General features: G+C 49.2%; 1 long non-coding RNA gene across 1 annotated transcript; it reads left to right on the forward strand.

The window, feature by feature from the left end:
* The first annotated feature begins 540 nt into the window (after positions 1-540).
* LOC145088468 (uncharacterized) lies at positions 541-8,481 on the forward strand. Its single transcript, XR_013701150.1, has 2 exons — positions 541-3,616; positions 8,299-8,481. It is a non-coding gene; the product is annotated as an uncharacterized LOC145088468 (long non-coding RNA).
* The last annotated feature ends 243 nt before the right edge of the window (positions 8,482-8,724 follow it).

Consider the following 8,724-nt stretch of genomic DNA (forward strand, 5'->3'; position numbering starts at 1 on the left):
CATGAGCTGGATTCAAGCAGAATCGACCATATAGTAATTGCATGGTAACGACTCGGCGAGTCGTTCATCTGACTCGGCGAGTCGATTCGCGAGTCTCCGAGTTTGTCCCCTTTTCATAGTGTCGAGTGAGCAGTGAGTCACGGGGTGTGACTCAGTGAGTCGGAAGCTGAACTCATCTATGGAGGAACTCGGCGAGTCAATGCCCTGACTCGGCGAGTTCAAGGCAATCTCCTTAGATCAAGAACAGACTCGGCGAGTTGTTCATACAACTCGGCGAGTCGCAGCATAAGTGTTCATCGGATGAAGATGAACTCGACGAGTTGTTCATACAACTCGGCGAGTAGGATGAAGGACTTGAATATCAGTTTAGAAGGAGAACTCGTCGAGTCGTCGCCTAACTCGACGAGTAGAAACGGGATTCAGGACAATCATTTGGGTAGGGACTCGGCGAGTTGGAAAGCCAACTCGGCGAGTTGGGTCAACTGAAAGTTGACTCTGACTTTGACTTAGGGCATGATCAAGGGTAAAATGGTCATTTTACCCAAATGACAGTTAGCAGTGTTTGATTGAGTATGTTGTGGGAATTGCAGCCGGAGGATTTCCGGAGCAGCAGCAGCAGCAGTAGACAGTCAATCCCCAATCAGATTAGCAGCTACTTCGAGGTGAGTTACCTTCCAGTAGCGGTGGGTCTACGGCCACAATGCCGGCCCACCAGTAGGAGTTATATGTAGATGATTGTCTCCGTGATATTCATCTGGGGATTACTACTACCTGTGTTATGTTTATGTGCTAGTATGATATGATGTTATGTGCTAGTGACAGTAGGGGGGAGATAGTCCCCGAGGTATCCGGTCGGTAGGGCCGAAGGGGTAGTCATACCCAGCCATGTTAGATAGATTCTGATATTGTGATACATGTTATGTGGTAGTAGTGGAGGGGAGGAATAGTTCCACAGCATCCGATCGAGAGGACCGAAGGGGAGGCCAGCACCCAGATATGCTAGGCAATATTCGGTCGAGAGGACCGAAGGGGAGGCCAGCACCCAGATATGCTAGGCAATACTCGGTCGAGAGGGCCGAAGGGGTAGGTCGGGCACCTAGATCTGCCTGACAATATATATATGTTATGAGATTATATGGTATGTGGTACAGTGGGGGAACTCACTAAGCTTCGTGCTTACGGTTTTCAGTTTTGGTTTCAGGTACCTCCTCAGCTAAGGGAAAGGAGCCGGCGCGGTAGCAGCATGTCATACACACACACACACACACTCTTGTTTCCGCAGTTACGAGTTTATTCTGGGATTGATACTCTGATATTTGATTGATCGAATGTTGTGGTTTTCAATTTGGTTTTCGATGTGAAATGGTTTAATCAAACAATATTTTAACTATTAATGCTTTCATGTAATGTTTTATAACGAAATTTTTGGACGTGAAAATTGGGTCGTTACAAGTTGGTATCAGAGCCCTGGTTTGAGGGATTCGGACACACCTTCCGGGGTGTCTGAACTCAAATCGAGGGATTAAAAGATTTTCTAAAAGAAAATGTTTTCTAAAAATTGAGAAAAGAGTTTCGAGAAAGAACGAAGTGTGTGATGTGCGCGACCGGCCGAGCTCAAGTAAGTGTTCCCCAAAGTACCCATACGAGTTTATGTTATGTTTATCAACTTTTGTAGAACAGCATGCTAGAATAGGACTAAGGATATAGGAGTGATGCCTTATGTGCCTACTTTATGTGTTTCAGTCGTATGAGAATTGCATGCTAGTTATTGAGTAGACAGCAAGTAGGATAGCCTGATTAGGTTATGCCTGATAGTATGAGCTTAGCACTTTATGCTAGTACAATTCCTGTAAGCAGATAGAGTTGATTAGGATTGTTACCCTTGTCTGAATGCTGCTTGCTTCGTGCTATGTGGGACTCTGAATAATGGGAGTTAGCCATTAGGCGAATACGTCACGTCACATGTGATCAGGGTTGAATAATCTTAGAGTGCCGGATTTGATCCTACTGCGCAACTCTTGTTTGAGTCCAACCGTTGTAGGGACGAGTCGGGTACTCGAAGGATTATCTGAGCCTCGTCACATGTGATGGTATTCGGGTAATGGCTAATTGGCATTACAAGGAGGCCTGCAGCAGCTGAGGACTGGATAGAGTAGAATCAGAGATTTCCCTAGGGCAAGCCTAGGATGAGTATAGCAGTGATCAGCAGTAGTGAAAGGGATCTGGTGGAGTCGAGGCATTCCTTGAAGAAGGTACGGATAGATGTGGAAGGTAGTATGGGCCCGTACTACTGAAAGCAAAGGATCCGTACCCGAACCAAGGAAGGCCAAGATAAGACCAGGGAACTCGTAGGTAGCAGTGATCCCTCAGGAAGTATCAGTACCTCTAATGTTTGTTGTGATGTATTGCAGAATGGTGGTACTTCGATCGAGGCCGGTAGATGGCGGTTCAGGAGAGGGGTCAGGTTCGGGATCAGGTTCCGAGCCGGTAGATGAGGGACTACGCGAGTTCATCGCGTCAGAGATCACCAGAGGCATCCTTGAGTCGACCCCCATCCTCTTTGGGTCGATCAAGGAAGGGATCATGGAGTTGATGGAGGATCGCCTTCGGGCATTTCGGAGTGATATGGCATCTAGCCAGTCGGGATCTCGCACACTATCCTTCAATGACTTCAAGGGCAGTGGTGCACCGGATTTCCATGGGGTGAAAGACCCCATTGCCGCCAGGCGATGGATTGCAGACATCGAGTCTGTACAGTTGACTAGCTTCTGCCCCGAGGGGTCGAAGGTGAGGTATGCAGCCGGGTGTTTACGGGACCGAGCCCGGGATTGGTGGGAGTGAGTGGGTGACTCGTTGGGAGCCTCAACTATCAAGGCTATGACCTGGTCGGACTTTGTGACCAGGTTCAGGGCAGAGTTTGCACCGGCTATCGAGCTTCAGCAGTTGGCCAGGGAGTTTCTGGACATGAGGCAGACGATGGAGACTGTGGCGGAGATCACCGCCAAGTTCTGGGAGAGGGCTTTATTGGTGCCCCAGTATGCTGGTGACGAGGATATGAGGAGGACCCGCTATCACGACATGCTTCGGGCTGATATCCGGGAGCACGTTAGTTTTTCAGCTTGCCCCACCTTGGACTCCATGATTGCCAGGGCGAGGGAGAGGGAGATAGATTTGGAGCACATCTGGAAACGGAAGGCAGAAGAGGGTCAATCAGGAGGGGCTTCGGGGAAGAAGCCCAAGGGATCAGATGCGGGGCTGAAAGGCCAACAGGGACTGGGACGCTGCAGGAAATGCGGAAAGACGCACGAGGGAGCGTGCCGGTTGGGATCATCAGGCTGCTACAAGTGCGGCAAGCGTGGGCACTTTAGCAGGGATTGCACTGCTCCGGCAGCAGTTATTCAGACATCGGAGTTGTTGTGTTTCCACTGCAACCAGAGGGGCCACAAGAAGGCCAATTGCCCCCAGTTGACAGTTTCAGCGCCGGTGAAGGCGCCAGCTCCAGCGACTGTGCGGATCACGGATGGCCGGCAGGGCAAGGTAGAGGCTCCGGTGGTGAGGAGCCGAGCGTTTCAGTTGACTACCGAGGAGGCACGCGCCGCACCCGATGTGGTGACGGGTATGATTCTTTCCCTCTATTTTATTTTTATGATGTTATGATATTGATATGTGCTTCGTATGTATATGTATGCATTAGGATCGTTCCATGTGAACGGCATCCCAGTTCAGGTGTTATTCGACTCGGGTGCATCCCGATCATTTGTTTCCCTTGCGCTTAGCAAGAAGTTTCATGAGACTTCGGGAGAGTTAGATTGCCCTTTAGAGGTAGAGATCGCTGATGATCGATCGGTGCGAGCATCGATGGTGTTTCGAGATTGCGTATTGCGTTTGTTTGAGGAGCGCTACTTGGTAGACTTGGTTCCCATTCCGTTGCGCGGGAACAAGGTGATTATAGGCATGGATTGGTTGAGCCCTAATGGGGCGGTGATAGATTGCGCGCAGCAGCTAGTGCGGGTCAGGACCCCAAGCGGGGGAGAGTTAGTGATTCATGGCGAGAGGCCGCGGTGTGGACCCGCGGTATGTTCAAAAGCAAGGGAGAAACGCTACCTTCAGCAGGGATGTGCAGGATATGTCGCGTATGTGATGGATACCCGGGAGGCGGGTAAGGCGACAGTGAGCGAGGTTCCGGTGGTTCGAGATTTTGCAGATGTTTTCCCGGAGGAGCTTCCTGGGATACCTCCGGAGCGACAGGTGGAGTTCAGGATTGACCTTGTTCCTGGTGCGACTCCAATAGCCAAGGCACCGTATCGGTTGGCTCCTCCTGAGATGCAGGAGTTGTCTACACAGCTGCAGGAGCTGTTAGACAAGGGATTCATTCAACCGAGTAGTTCACCCTGGGGAGCCCCGATTTTGTTCGTGAAGAAGAAGGACGAGTCGCATCGGATGTGTATAGATTACCGGGAGCTGAACAAGGTAACGGTGAAGAACCGTTACCCGCTCCCGAGGATTGATGACCTCTTTGACCAGCTTCAGGGAGCATCTTGGTTCTCCAAGATTGATTTGCGTTCGGGTTATCATCAGATGAGGGCCAGGGAGGAGGATACGCAAAAGACCATGTTTCGGACGCGCTATGGCCACTATGAGTTTGTGGTGATGCCGTTTGGGCTCACCAATGCTCCTGCTGCATTCATGGACCTGATGAACCGCGTATGCAGACCGATGCTGGATCGGTCTGTGATAGTCTTTATCGATGACATCTTGGTTTATTCCAAGACTCAGGAGGAGCATGAGGAGCATCTGAGAGAGGTGTTGGAGACCCTGAGGAGGGAGAGCTTGTATGCCAAGTTCTCCAAGTGTGAGTTTTGGTTGCGCGAGGTGCAATTTCTCGGACACCTTGTCAACCAGAACGGGATTCTGGTCGATCCGGCCAAGGTCGAGGCCGTGATGAGATGAGAGGTTCCGAAGTCTCCATCTGAGATTCGGAGTTTCCTGGGATTAGTAGGCTACTATCGGAGATTTATTCAGGATTTCTCCAAGATAACCGTACCCCTGACGCGGCTGACGAAGAAAGTCGTGGTCTTTCGGTGGGGACCCGAGCAGCAGGCTGTGTTTGAGACGCTGAGACAGAGACTGTGCGAGGCGCCGATCTTAGCCCTGCCATAGGGCGTAGAGGATTTTGTGGTATACTGCGACGCGTCCATTTCTGGGTTGGGCGCGGTACTGATGCAGAGGGGGCATGTCATTGCCTACGATTCGAGGCAGCTCAAGCCTCACGAGGCGAACTACTCGACGCATGATTTGGAGTTGGGGGCGGTGGTTTTTGCCCTCAAGATTTGGCGGCATTACCTCTAGGGGGTTCGATGTACCATCTACACGGACCACAAGAGTTTGAGGTACCTCATGGATCAGCCGAATCTGAATATGAGGCAGCGTCGGTGGTTGGACGTGGTAAAGGATTATGATTGCGAGATCCTCTACCACCCGGGGAAGGCCAATGTGGTGGCCGATGTGCTTAGCCGCAAGGCGGCGCCGATCAGGGACGTATACATGAGGATGTGTAACGACCCAATTTTCACGACCAAAAATTTTGTTTTAAAACATTACTTTAGAAAATATTAATAACTAAAAACATTGTTTGATCAAACCATAACACAAAGTGAACCATGTCTAAAAGCCAATTCATACAACCAATCAAAATATCAGAGTACAAATCCCAGTGAAGCTCGTAAATGCAGAAACCGAGGAGTGTGTGTGTGTGTGTGTGTGACATGCTGCTACCGCGTCGGCTCCTTTCCCCTAGCTGAGGAGGTACCTGAAACCAAAACTGAAAACCGTAAGCACAAAGCTTAGTGAGTTCCCCCATCGTACCACATACCATACAAACACATAACATACATACTGCCAGGCTATTCTGGGGTGCCTGACTACCCGGTACGGCCGTTCTGGGGTGCCGTCCTACCCGTGTCAAGCCATTCTGGGGTGCTGACTACCCGTGTCAAGCCATTCTGGGGTGCTGACTACCCATGTCAAGCCATTCTGGGGTGCTGACTACCCATCGGTCCTAACAACCGATCCTCAGGGACTAGTCCCCTCTTACTACCTTTATCTCATATAACACAACAAGCCAGCATGCAAACATATCATCACGTACTGTCAGACATATCTGGGGTGTCTGACCTACCCTTCGGTCCTAACAACCGAACTCTACAACTATCACATATACATATCATGCCAGCATACAACATATCAGGTAGTAGCAAACCTAGATGATATCATAAAGACAATCATCTAACATACAACTCCTACTAGTGGGCCGGCATTGTGGCCGTAGACCTACCGCTACTGGAAGGTAACTCACCTCGAAGTAGCTGCTGATCTGATCGGGAACTGACTGCCTACTACTGCTGCTGCTGCTCCGGAAATCCTCCGGCTGCAATTCCCACAACATACTCAATCAACACTGTTCACCTACCTTTGGGTAAAATGATCATTTTACCCCTGACCATGCCCTAAGTCAAAGTCAGAGTCAACTTTCAGTTGACCCGACTCGCCGAGTTGGCTTTCCAACTCGCCGAGTCACCACCCAAACGATTGTCCTGGATCCCGTTCCTACTCATCGAGTTAGGTGACGACTCGACGAGTTCTCCTTCTAAACTGATATTCAAGTCCTTCATCCTACTCGCCCCAATCTCGCCCCCATTCACCCTCAGAGCCCTGTATCTCTCTCTAGCCTTGCTTCCTTGTCAGTTTGAAGTGTTTTTGTGGTGTTCTTGAAGTTTTTGAGGAGAAAGAAGAGTGAATCAAGAAGAGGAGAAGGAGGCCAAGCATCTCTGTGTCATTCCAACGTTTCCCCTGAGGTATAGCTCGTTTCCCCTCTGTTTTTAAGCTTATTGTCTCTTATAGCTCCATTAAAGTCCTCTTTGAGCCATTTCCAAGATTGTGTATGTTTGAGGGTTTGTAATAAGCTGATTGACCTTTAGATCTAGGCATGGTTGAGCTCCAGGAGCTCAGATCTACTGTCTTTTTGGAACCATATTGCATGAAAGCCCTAGATCTACCCCTTTTGGTGCATTTTGGACCTTAAAACCCTCATGGTGGTCTATTTACACGTAAAGTTGGAAACTTTACGTGATAACCAGGCCCTAGGAGCCCAGATTTATGTATGGCATGAGCTGGATTCAAGCAGAATCGACCATATAGTAATTGCATGGTAACGACTCGGCGAGTCGTTCATCTGACTCGGCGAGTCGGTTTGCGAGTCTCCGAGTTTGTCCCCTTTTCGTAGTGTCGAGTGAGCAGTGAGTCACGGGGTGTGACTCAGTGAGTTGGAAGCTGAATTCATCTATGGAGGAACTCGGCGAGTCAATGCCCTGACTCGGCGAGTTCAAGGCAATCTCCTTAGATCAAGATGAACTCGGCGAGTCTTAGCATAAGTGTTCATCGGATGAAGATGAACTCGACGAGTTGTTCATACAACTCGGCGAGTAGGATGAAGGACTTGAATATCAGTCTAGAAGGAGAACTCGTCGAGTCGTCGCCTAACTCGACGAGTAGAAACGGGATTCAGGACAATCGTTTGGGTAGGGACTCGGCGAGTTGGAAAGCCAACTCGGCGAGTTGGGTCAACTGAAAGTTGACTCTGACTTTGACTTAGGGCATGATCAGGGGTAAAATGGTCATTTTACCCAAAGGACAGTTAGCAGTGTTTGATTGAGTATGTTATGGGAATTGCAGCCGGAGGATTTCCGGAGCGGCAACAGCAGCAGTAGACAGTCAGTCCCCGATCAGATCAGCAGCTACTTCGAGGTGAGTTACCTTCCAGTAGCGGTGGGTCTACGGCCACAATGCCGGCCCACCAGTAGGAGTTGTATGTAGATGATTGTCTCCGTGATATTCATCTAGGGATTACTACTACCTGTGTTATGTTTATGTGCTAGTATGATATGATGTTATGTGCTAGTGACAGTAGGGGGAGATAATCCCCGAGGTATCCGGTCGGTAGGGCCGAAGGGGTAGTCATACCCAACCATGTTAGATAGATTCTGATATTGTGATACGTGTTATGTGGTAGTAGTGGAGGGGAGGAATAGTTCCCCAACATCCGGTCGAGAGGACCGAAGGGGAGGCCAACACCCAGATATGCTTGGCAATACCTGGTCGAGAGGGCCGAAGGGGTAGGTCGGGCACCCAGATATGCCTGACAATATATGTATGTTATAAGATTATATGGTATGTGGTACAGTGGTACAGTGGGGGGAACTCACTAAGCTTCGTGCTTACGGTTTTCAGTTTTGGTTTCAGGTACCTCATCAGCTAGGGGAAAGGAGCCGACGCGATAGCAGCATGTCACACACACACACTCTCTTGTTTCCGCAGTTATGAGTTTATTCTGGGATTGATACTCTGATATTTGATTGATCGTATGTTGTGGTTTTCAATTTGGTTTTCGATGTGAAATGGTTTAATCAAACAATGTTTTAACTATTAATGCTTTCATGTAATGTTTTATAACGAAATTTTTGGACGTGAAAATTGGGTCGTTACAACACTCCACCCATCTTCTTCAAGTTCATTAACCTACATCTAAAGATCAGTGAAAAACTATGAATCATATCTTCCCCACCATACCTATGTCCCCTCTAAATCGCATCTCCCCCTTATTTTTTTCTTTCTCTGATGAGACCATCTTCTGCCTCTGGCCAAACTTTCACCAGCGACGACTTCGAC

Source organism: Lactuca serriola, chromosome 2, assembly GCF_051521515.1.
Source record: "Lactuca serriola cultivar US96UC23 chromosome 2, Lser_US96UC23_V15, whole genome shotgun sequence".
In the NCBI taxonomy this organism is placed as follows: domain Eukaryota; kingdom Viridiplantae; phylum Streptophyta; class Magnoliopsida; order Asterales; family Asteraceae; genus Lactuca; species Lactuca serriola.